Source organism: Eriocheir sinensis, unplaced genomic scaffold (genome assembly GCF_024679095.1).
Source record: "Eriocheir sinensis breed Jianghai 21 unplaced genomic scaffold, ASM2467909v1 Scaffold316, whole genome shotgun sequence".
Taxonomy (NCBI): domain Eukaryota; kingdom Metazoa; phylum Arthropoda; class Malacostraca; order Decapoda; family Varunidae; genus Eriocheir; species Eriocheir sinensis.
In genome coordinates, this window is record NW_026111628.1 from 187873 (window position 1) to 199697 (window position 11825).

General features: G+C 41.5%; 1 protein-coding gene across 4 annotated transcripts in view; it reads left to right on the plus strand.

Moving 5' to 3' along the window:
- The first annotated feature begins 11765 nt into the window (after positions 1-11765).
- LOC126991658 (uncharacterized) overlaps positions 11766-11825 on the plus strand; it is a 7483-nt gene continuing 7423 nt past the window's right edge. For all 4 annotated transcript variants that reach the window (XM_050850362.1, XM_050850364.1, XM_050850365.1 and 1 more), the window contains exon 1: positions 11766-11825. This exon is cut by the window's right edge and continues 371 nt beyond it. The gene's annotated coding sequence lies outside the window, so the exon portion shown is untranslated.

Consider the following 11825-nt stretch of genomic DNA (forward strand, 5'->3'; position numbering starts at 1 on the left):
CAACTGTATTTTTATTTCCTTCTGAAACCTACATTAAAATGGTCACACTTCATTTACAAATACAAAGTGAAAAATATTTCACAAAAGTAATAAAAAAAAATAAATAAAACAAGAAAAGGAAATATAAAAACTGTTATAAGCTAGGAAAATAAAAAAAAACTAAAAGAAAAAAGTAAAAAAAAAAAATATATATATATATATAATATAAAACTAAAAAAAAAAAAAGGTCCGCGACAGCATCCCGACTCCACGTGTCGCAGGACTGGGACCAGCTCAAAATAAAAATGGCTTTGCATAAGCGCGTGGTTTAAGCTGGTGCAGGGAGGATGCTAACATAAACGAGTTACACCTGTAATGAAAGGGTTACACAACGGAGCACAGTACCATCGGCCTTCGAAAAAGGGTTAAATTGTATTACACGGTCACTGGCTGAAATAGTACAAATTCAGTACAAATCCTAGGATTATTTCCTGCTTTAATTAAGTACAAACCTAGGGTTATTTCTTGTTTTAATTCAGTACAAAGCCTAGGCTTATTTCTTGTTTTAATTCAATACAAAGCCTAGGATTATTTTTTGCTTTAATTCAGTACAAAGCCTAGGGTTATTTCTTGTTTTAATTCAATGCAAAGCCTAGGCTTATTTCTTGTTTTAGTTCAATACAAAGCCTAGGATTATTTTTTGCTTTAATTCAGTACAAAGCCTAGGGTTATTTCTTGTTTTAATTCAGTACAAAGCCTAGGGTTATTTCTTGTTTTAATTCAATGCAAAGCCTAGGCTTATTTCTTGTTTTAATTCAATACAAAGCCTAGGATTATTTTTTGCTTTAATTCAGTACAAAGCCTAGGGTTATTTTTTGCTTTAATTCAGTACAAAGCCTAGGCTTATTTCTTGTTTTAATTCAATGCAAAGCCTAGGATTATTTGTTGTTTTAATTCAGTATGCGTGGTTTAAGCTGGTGCAGGGAGGATGCTAACATAAACGAGTTACACCTGTAATGAAAGGGTTACACAACGGAGTACAGTACCATCGGCCTTCGAAAAAGGGTTAAATTGTATTACACGGTCACTGGCTGAAATAGTACTGGTTCAAGTACTACTGGTTCAGTTTGCACTGGTTCAAGTTGCACTGGTTCAGATGACCACTGGTTCAGATGGTCACTGGTTGAATTAGTAATGATTCAAGTACTACTGGTTCAGTTTGCACTGGTTCAAGTTGCACTGGTTCAGATGACCACTGGTTCAGATGGTCACTGGTTGAATTAGTACTGGTTCAAGTAGTAGTACTGGTTCAGTTTGCACTGGTTCAAGTAGCACTGGTTCAGATGACCACTGGTTCAGATGGTCACTGGTTGAAATAGTACTGGTTCAAGTAGTACTGGTTCAGTTTTCACTGGTTCAGATGGTTACTGGTTCAAATGACCACTGGTTCAAATGACCACTGGTTCACTTGACAACTGGTTCAGTTGACCACTGGTTCAGTTGACCACTGGTTCAGTTGGCACTGGTGCATGTGGTACTGGTGCAAGTGGCACTGGTTCAGTTGACCGGCAACCATCTTTTCTTCGCCCGGTGGAGTGATGTTACTACTTGAGCCTCCCAACACCTGAGGTCCATATCTTTTCTTCGCCCGGTGGAGTGATGTTACTACTTGAGCCTCCCAACACCTGAGGTCCACATCTTTTCTTCGCCCGCTGGAGTGATGTTACTACTTGTGCCTCCCAACACCTGAGGTCCACATCTTTCTTCGCACGGTGGAGTGATGTTACTACTTGAGCCTCCCAACACCTGAGGTCCACATCTTTCTTCGCACGGTGGAGTGATGTTACTACTTGTGCCTCCCAACACCTGAGGTCCACATCTTTCTTCGCACGGTGGAGTGATGTTACTACTTGAGCCTCCCAACACCTGAGGTCCACATCTTTTCTTCGCCCGGTGGAGTGATGTTACTACTTGTGCCTCCCAACACCTGAGGTCCACATCTTTCTTCGCCCGGTGGAGTGATGTTACTACTTGTGCCTCCCAACACCTGAGGTCCACCTCTTTTCTTCGCCCTGGAGTGATGTTACTACTTGAGCCTCCCAACACCTGAGGTCCACATCTTTTCTTCGCCCGGTGGAGTGATGTTACTACTTGAGCCTCACAACACCTGAGGTCCACATCTTTTCTTCCTTTGCCTTGAATCGGTTTGTATTTATGTTTTCACGACTCACTGTTTCATTTTACATCCTGGCGCTACAAAAACTGACATTTCTGTTTCTTGTTTTGATTGGGTCCCCCAAGGCAGAAATAAACCGTGACCTTTTTTCAAATACTCAATAATTTTCCTGCGCGGGATGATAAAAAAGCCCTTGTCATTTTTTTCTTAATATGGCGGGATGAGCTAAAAAACTTCCTGCACTTTTCATTAATTTTGTTGCGTTGAAGTACTATACAAATCGTGGCACTTCATATTTTTATAATAGTTTGCACCTTGAGCGTTTGTCATAACTTGTTGCACCGAGTAGATACTAAAAATATAACTTGGATTTTCTAGCTCTCGTCTTACTCGTTCCGCCCGAGTAGAAAACTTGTTATTTTTTTCAATCTACCTCGCTTCACTTAAGTTTGAACGACTTACTGCAAACTTCTATAAAAAAGAAAATTTACACAAACTTTCGTCAAAAAATCTCAGCCAATACCGGACCACTGCGGGCTTCTCCTTCCTCCTTCCATCCGTCCCATTATACGATTACGAATTCGATTAAGATTATTTCAAATGTTGTTTTCTCTGACTCAGCATCTGTGTCTGTCTGTCAGTCTGTCTGTCTGTGTCTTTGTTAGTCAATCTATCTGTCTTTCTGTCTGTATTTGTGTGTCTGTTTTTCGCATTTATCCATCTATATAAAAAAAAAAACATTCCAACTCACCTATCTACTTATGCATAGCCAATCTATCGATCTATATATCTATATCTATCTATGCATCTTTCTTTCTTCCTATCTCTGCATCTATATATATATATATATATATATATATATATATATATATATATATATATATATATATATATATATATATATATATATATATATATATATATATATATATATATATATATATATATATATATATATATATATATATATATATATATATATATATATATATATATATATATATATATATATATATTTTTACGTTGCTGCCTATTGCGCCGGAAGGCATCTTCCCGGTGGGGCCTGATGGTCGGCCCGAGGCTTCTTCCCGGTGGGGCCTGATGGTCGGCCCGAGGCTTCTTCCAGGTGGGGCCTGATGGTCGGCCCAGCCCGTTCTGGCGCAGGCGAGTGTTTATAGTGGCGTCATCTTGCATTGGCTCATGCTGCCCCCCGGAACTCGTTCTTGATTCGCTTGGACGGCTTCCTCTAGAGTCCGGGTTGATGGGTGGTCTTCAGGACAGCATGTGGGTAGTTTTAAGCCACTCGGCGGTGACTGAAAAATCCGAGGTGGTATCGTGGGGATTCGAACCCGCGTCGTCCATCACGCGGTGAATGTGGGCCCAGTACGCTACCAGTTCAGCCACCGCCTACCCAATATATTTATCTATTCCTTTCACATTACTGTTATTATTGTCCTACACACACACACACACACACACACACACACACACACACACACACACACACTCACACATAGTGGCGTAGTAAGGGGGCGGTCCGCCTCGGGTGACAGCTTGAAGGGGGTGCCATGATACAGGCCCAAGTCTAATGGCTAAATTCAGTGACGTAGCTAAGGGAAGGGGTGTTGGGGCCATATAAGAAGACGCCCTCCCCAGGCCCCCAACAAAGGGCCCCCGCCCCCCAAAATGGCCCATTTGGGAACCCCCGTTTGTTGCCATACTCATGTGTAGAAGTGTGTGGGGGTACCCTACAAGGAGACAAGACCCCCGGGCCCCCGCCCCCCATATCTCCAGCCATGCCGGCATATAAAATGCCGCTGTGGATAATGATGGAGTTTTGATTACCGAGCTCCAGCCACGCGTGATACCGTGAGTGACGGCGCCTTGTGTTTCATATGACTGTAGCAGATGAATTGCTTTGCTTGTAGCAGAGGTGTTATTTACCATAGCTGGGCACGATAACAGAAAACCTTATTCCCGATAACCGACAACTGATAATGAAAAACCTTAACGGCGATAACCGATATTCGTTAACTAGAGACACAAATATAGGCGATAACCGATAACCGATACCCGATATAAATCCACAATTCCGATACTAGCTAGTGATAAGTCCGATAGGCGAAAACGATACTATATTGATATTTCAGATAGAACAACATTGATGAATTCAAATTTTCATTATCTGTATTTTAGGAAACTTACAAAACCTTAAAACCACACGTTGACACGTACATTCGCGATATGAAGTGATGTCGCCGTGTACGTTTATTTTCGATCACACAAGTATCGTTATATATTTCCAAGAGTACCATTATTTTCCTGTATCATCATCATAACTTAACTAAATATATTTTACAAGCTAGAAAAAAAATAGAAAAGAAATATTCAATGATGTCTTGCGAAGACTTGTCGAAATATTTTGCCACAAAGTGTTTTCGTTCACCAAGGAAAGAGTCAAATGAAGTCCAAATATCGACATATTACTCAAACAGAAAGTAAAATTATCTTTTCATGATCATTGTTGACAACAATAAATCTAACATATGCACAATATTTAGGACATGCATAATTAGTCGATATCCTAAACTAGGATGGCGTAATTTATTTAATTTATACTCTCGTTTGATGATGACGTCATCGCCCGCGCACCATACCTATTATTCAGCCCTGACTCACTCTTTGCCTTTCGTGGTCAACATAACGATAACAAAAGCTTTCCGTGGACTTGTAATGCATGATAGTGATCAAGGGAAGATGCCCACAGCATATAACTACCGAGGGATAGTCGGAGATGGAAAAATAAGAATATATTGCTTCAGAATAGTCGTGTTTTGTAACTCACTCTTTGCCGCCGATCGCAAACATCATTGCCTTTCTTGGTCAATATAACGATGACAAAAGCTTCATGTAGACTTCTAATGCTTGGAGGTGATCACTGGAACATGTCCACAGCTTATAAGTGCCATAAAATAATCGAGGAAGGTGGGGAAATAAGAATATATGGTTTTGAAATGGAGGTGGTGGTGCGGGCGGGTAGGCTAATCGCAGCGTTGCCAAATATTAGGCTGTGGTCGAGTGTTCGTAGAGGCGTCCGGAATTTTGATAGTTCAGATATGGCAACCCAACCTATGAAGGCATTCTTCATTCATCATCGTTACTGAGCAATGTTACAATATAGTTCAGTGGCCATGCTTATAAGAAGCCATCATCGTGAATAAAAGGTGTTTAATGTGAAACCTTTTTATTTGATCGTTTCTTAATCAATAAAACGCAAAGTAATGCCACGAACTGTCCATTCGCTTCGTGTCATACTGTGCGTGTGTATTAATAACTGCAGAAGACAGTTCATTGAATGACCCAGAATATATATATATATATATATATATATATATATACATATATATATATATATATATATATATATATATATATATATATATATATATATATATATATATATATATATATATATATATCGCCTAACTCTGAACGACGTATAACAACTGTTTTTCAAAGATAAGCAATCGACGTGAGCTAAATCTTTTCAAGGTTGTCTTCAGTACTGAAGACAACACATTACATTCGCAGTCGCATTTTTTAAAACAAATGAATGTATAATTGTAATTCAGGTACTACTACGTTATTTTACCGTGTTTTACATCACAACGTATTATAGATTATCATTAAAAGGGAACATTATAATATAAACAGTGAATACATATCACTTCCGTTACCTTCAAATGCTCCCGTACGAAACATTTTGAGAGCGGCGACATCACTTCATATCGCGACTGTACATATGGACGTTAATACTAGAATGCCTGAACTGATGTTGTGTTATTTGGCGTCCCCACTGTCAAAATTGTTTACAAACACTGGTCTCTCGTGAACGGTGCATGCTCAGACCAGCAAGCGTAGACCTGTACAGTCTCACAAAGCTTTTAAACCACAATTAAGAGTTGCTGGAAGGCTGAATCAAACATATAGTACAACTACCACCATCCTCGCTGTTTCTAGAACGACACTCTGTACGAGTTGTATTTATTTGTACAGAGTGTACGTCGTTCTAGAAACAGCAAGGATGGTGGTACTGTATGTTTGATTCAGCCTTCCAGCAACTCTTAATGTGTTAAAAAAGCATTGTGAGACTGTACAGGGCTACGCTTACTGGTCTGAGCATGCGCAGTTCACGAGACCAGTGTTTGTACACAAAAGCGCCAGCTTTTGACGATGGGACACCAAATAACACAACACCGGGTGCCTTCAATACCATGACATGCTCACAAACGAATATGGAATATCGAATTTGAGGCAGTGAATAATCATTTTTGGGGCAAAGTTAAATGATTTTTCTCTATGATATATTGATTTTTGAGTAGCATAAAAAAAATAACCTAGTGTTTTAATTTTCATGACCTAAGTATGAAACCTCATCACCGAAGATATTTCATACCCCGAAGTTTTTTCATACAACACCGGGCCACGCATGCGCAGTAGGGAGGAGACAACATTTTTTTTCTGAGAGGTGGAAAAAAAGTAGCGATTATCGCTAGTTTGGTTACAAAAGTAACGAAGATACCGATATATATTTAAATAAGTAGCGGATGGTTGATAATCCGATTTTGTTATCAGCGATAAAGTATCGCGATAACTTATCGCGATAACGACCAGCTATGCATTTACCTCTTGGTCTGCTGCGGGTCTCCCTCGGGACAGCCAGCCGTGTGTGTGTGTGTGTGTGTGTGTGTGTGTGTGTGTGTGTGTAATTCACCTCTTGGTCTGCTGCGGGTCTCCCTCGGGACAGCCAGCCGTGTGTGTGTGTGTGTGTGTGTGTGTGTGTGTAATTCACCTCTTGGTCTGAGGCGGGTCTCTCTCGAGATAGCCAGCCGTGTGTGTGTGTGTGTGTGTGTGTGTGTGTGTGTGTAATTCACCTCTTGGTCTGCTGCGGGTCTCTCTCGAGACAGCCAGCCGTTCCCCTACGGAAGAGCACAGAGCTCATAGTACCGATCTTTGGGTAGGGCTGAGACCACTCACACACAACACATCGCGACAACGAGGTCACAACTCCTTGCCTGACGTCGCGTACCTACTCACTGCTAGGTGAACAGTTGCTACACGTGAAAGAAGATAAACCCAACTTATCTTCACCCGGTCGGGGTATCAAACCCCGGTCCTTCTGATCCTGAGGCACAAGCTCTATCCACTGAGCTACCGTGCCGTGCAAGATACCGGGCCGTGTGTGTGTGTGTGTGTGTGTGTGTGTGTGTGTGTGTGTGTGTGTGTGTGTGTGTTTGAAGACAAATGATTAACGTGCCCGTCACTGGATTGACAGTACGATGGAGTACAAATAAATACAAAGGAAAAGCAAACAGCAACAGACCTCTTGGTCCTAACTAGGCTGTTTGTTGTTGCTACCATCTACTCTAATCTACGAGTCAGAGACACAGGACAGCAAAGGCGAAGGCTCCTCCCCTCCCACCAGTCCCTCCAGCCGAGGCTGGCACGAAAAGGAAGAATACCATGTAGTATAGAAAAACTACAACGGAATTTTACATGGACAGAAGGAAGATCATACACGACAACTAAGCTAACACTACTTTCTGCTAGTCCGGAGCAAAATAGCGGATGTTCGGGTTAGCTTCTAAATATTTGTCTTGTCGGTTTTTGAACGTGCAAATAGTCTCGCTTTCGACGACGTTTTGAGGCAGACCATCCCATACATTGATGACACGGTTGAATAAGTGTTTTGATTCATTTGAGTTGAAACGCTTCCTCGTTATTTTCTATCCATTGTTTTCTGTTACACTTGATTGAGAGACTGTAAAGTAATCATGAACATTAACGTTGTCGAATCGCTTGAAAATTTTAAACACTTCTTTAAGGTCACCTCTTTGCCTGCGCTTTGATAAGCTGAATAAGTTAAGTTCCTTAAATCTGTCCTCGTACGGTTTGTTTCGCAGTCTAGGGATCATTTTAGTAGCTCGACGCTGCACCCTCTCGAGTTTGTCTATATCTTTTCTGTAATGGGGAGATCAAAACTGAACGCAGTACTCAAGATGTGGGCGAACTAACGAATTGTACAGAGTCAATATTACTTTTTCTGATTTGTGTTCAAATGTACGACCAATAAATCCGATCAGTTTGTTGGCAGTGTTTACTACTTCTGTGCAATGTTGACTCGGTTTGAGATCGCTCGAAATTATTACTCCAAGATCTTTTTCTTTGCTGGCTTCAGAAAGTCGCACTCCGTTAATTTGATAATAAATACGATCGCTGTTGATTCCGATATGCATAACCTTGCACTTTTCAATATCGAAATTCATTTGCCATGTTCGTGCCCAACTGCTTAAGTTCGAGATCAGCTTGGACGTGTTCTTTATCCATTGTCGTAGTGACTCTGCTGGCTATTTTTGTGTCGTCGGCAAATTTCGATATTTTACACGATAGCCCGTCGTCAATGTCATATACGTACACTAAAAACAGAACAGGTCCCAACACCGACCCCTGTGGAACACCGCTTTTGACATCTCGCCAGTCAGATGATATACCATTCATAACAACTCTCTGTTTACGGTCGGTAAGCCAGTCTTCGAGCCACTTATGAATATTACCAGTTATACCGTGAGCTTGCAATTTACTAAGGAGGCGGTTGTGAGGGACTTTGTCAAATGCTTTCTGAAAGTCCAAATATGCAATGTCTACTGATTGACTTTCATCGTACACATTAAAGATGTAGTTGAAGAAATCGAGAAGGTTAGTCAAACAGGAACGCTTGTTTCGAAAACTATGTTGCGAATTCTTAATTAGTCTATAATCTTAAAAAAAATTTTTTTCTATTTTTCCACGAATGATCGTCTCCAAAATTTTGCACACGTTTGGCGTTAGACTGATCGTCGATAATTACCTGGTTGTGACTTGTCGCCTTTTCTGTTAAAGATAGGAGTTACGTTAGCGAGTTTCCATTCTAGTGGTATTTTTCCTGTGTTTAGCGACTTTGAGAATATGCTCAAGAGGGGCTTGCTGATCTGATGTCCTGCCTCTTTAAGAATACGCGGGGATATTTTATCTGAGCCAGGCGTTTTGTTTACTTTAATATTATCGATAATTTGTACTATATCACTTTCTACAATGTCGCTAATACTACTCATCAGTATATTCATCAATATATTTAGGGCCTTCCGGTTGCCTATCGGATAAGATTTCTTTTGGAAAAACAGAGGCAAAAAAATAATTTAATATGTCAGCGATCTCTTTATCATCATTTGTGGATTCGCCATTTACAGTTGCTATTGGGCCAATACTGGAGGAGGAGGAGGAGGAGGAGGAGGAGGAGGAGGAGGAGGAGGAGGAAGAGGAGGAGAAGAAGAAGAAGAAGAAGGAGGAAAAGAAGGAAACATGGAAACATGGAAATGCAGGCAACAGAAAGCCTATTGGCTCATTACGAGGTCGCCCGCTTGGGTGATTTAATCTGCTCGACCGCCACTTGGGGCTTGGTGAGCAGATGAAAGCACCTCGATATTGAGGAGCAGATGGAAGCCCCTCGTTATTCAGTTTACTCCTGACGCAGCGAAATGACGGTCGATTCTATATTTGAAGGAGTTGATGGTATTCGCATTTACTACTTCTGAGGGAAGATTGTTCCAGTGGTGGATGACTCGGTTTGAAAAGAAACTCCTTCCAATGTCTGTGTTACATCGACTCGACTGAATGGGTAAACCGTTATTTCTAGTTCTTGAGTTGGTTTGCAGTTCAAAGAATTTGGAGTAATCGACGTTATTGAACTTTTTTAGATACTTGAAGACTTGAATCATATCCCCTCGTAGGCGTCTTTTCTCCAATGTAAAGAGATTGAGTCGCTTGAGTCGTTCCTCGTACGGTTGAGCCCTGAAGGTTGGAATCATCTCTGTGGCGCGTCGTTGAATCCTTTCCAGTAAAGCAATGTCCCTTCTGTAATTGGGAGGCCAGAACTGCACTGCATACTCGAGGTGCGGTCTTACCATGGAATTATACAAGGATAGCATCACGTCTGGTGTTTTACACTCGAAGTTCCTCGCTATGAACCCGAGCATAATGTTGGCCTTGTTGTATGCTTTTTTACAGTGATTCGCGTGTTTCAGGTCACTGCTGATAGTGATTCCAAGATCCTTTTCTTCCTGCATCGCTTGCAGAGGTCTCCCATTCATGATGTATGTGTGGATACTATTTTGGGACCCAATGTGCATGACTTTGCATTTGTCAACATTAAAAGACATTTGCCATTTTTCCGACCATTCGATAATGTGATTGAGGTCTTTCTGAATGATTTCGCAGTCGGTCTTTGTGAGGGCATCTCCACCCACCTTGATGTCATCTGCAAATTTCGATATTGTGGATTTCAGTCCTGATTCGAGGTCATTGATATATATGATAAAGAGGATGGGTCCCAGCACTGACCCTTGAGGCACTCCACTAGTGACTGGTAGCCAATCGGAAGGCTGTCCGTTGAGTAGTACTCGTTGTTTTCTGTCGGTGAGCCAATCTCTTATCCACGCGATCAGATTGGCTCCGATGCCCGCCGAGTGCAGTTTCTTAAGGAGTCGCTCGTGCGGTACCTTGTCGAAGGCTTTCTGAAAGTCCAGGTATATAACATCACTGGGGATGTGGGCATCCCAGTTCTTATATATATCTTGGAAGAAGTCTAATAAATTCGTTAGGCAGGAGCGCTTGTTTTTGAAGCCATGCTGGGTGTCGGAGATTACATTATTGTTTTCTAGAAACTTAACAAGTTTATCTCTAATAATCTTTTCGAGTATTTTTCCTGCCACTGATGTCAAACTTATGGGCCTGTAGCTTAATGCAACGCTTTTGTCTCCTTTTTTGAAAATCGGTGTTACGTTCGCCATCTTCCAGTCTTCCGGGACCTTGTTTAGTTGAACTGACCGGTTGAATATGGTAGTGAGTGGTTGAAGTATTTGTTGTTTAAGCTCTTTTAATAACCGCGGGGACAAACTGTCGGGTCCCGTTGACTTGTTCGTGTCGAGTTTGTCCAAGTACTTTTTTACTTCTTGGTCGCATATTGAGTCAATTTCCAGCGGCGTGATCTCACTCGGCGGGGCAGGGCTCTCGGGAATGGTTTCGATGTCCTCGACTGTGAATACGGATGCGAAGTTACTGTTGAGGATTCTGGCCATCTGTTTATTGTCCTGAGTTACAGATCCAGTCTCGTCTGTCAGGGGACCAATATTGGATTTTACTTTCTTTTTCGATCTTATGTACGTGAAGAATTTCTTGGAGTTAGTTTTGATTTCGCGCGCTATTTGCTTTTCATAGTTGCGTTTGCTACTCCGAATAAGGCTGCGACAAGCTCTGAGGCTGTTGTGGTACTGTGTGCTGGCTTCGGCCGTAGCATTCTCTTTCATCAAATTATAATTCCTTTTTTTTAGGTTTACTGCCCTTTTTATTTCTCTGGTCATCCACGGCGGATCTACGGCCCCATTTACTCGCCTGGATTTCGTAGGCACTGTAGCCTTCTCTACTTGCAACAGCTTATCTTTGAAGACGTTCCACGCGTTGTCGATTGTATTGTCGGTGATGCCAAGTTGGTCCCAGGTCGCATGGTCTAATAAAGTGGAGGTCAGTCCACCCGGGCGGTAAAAATGAGTCAGGTTGGCGCAGTGACGTCACGCAG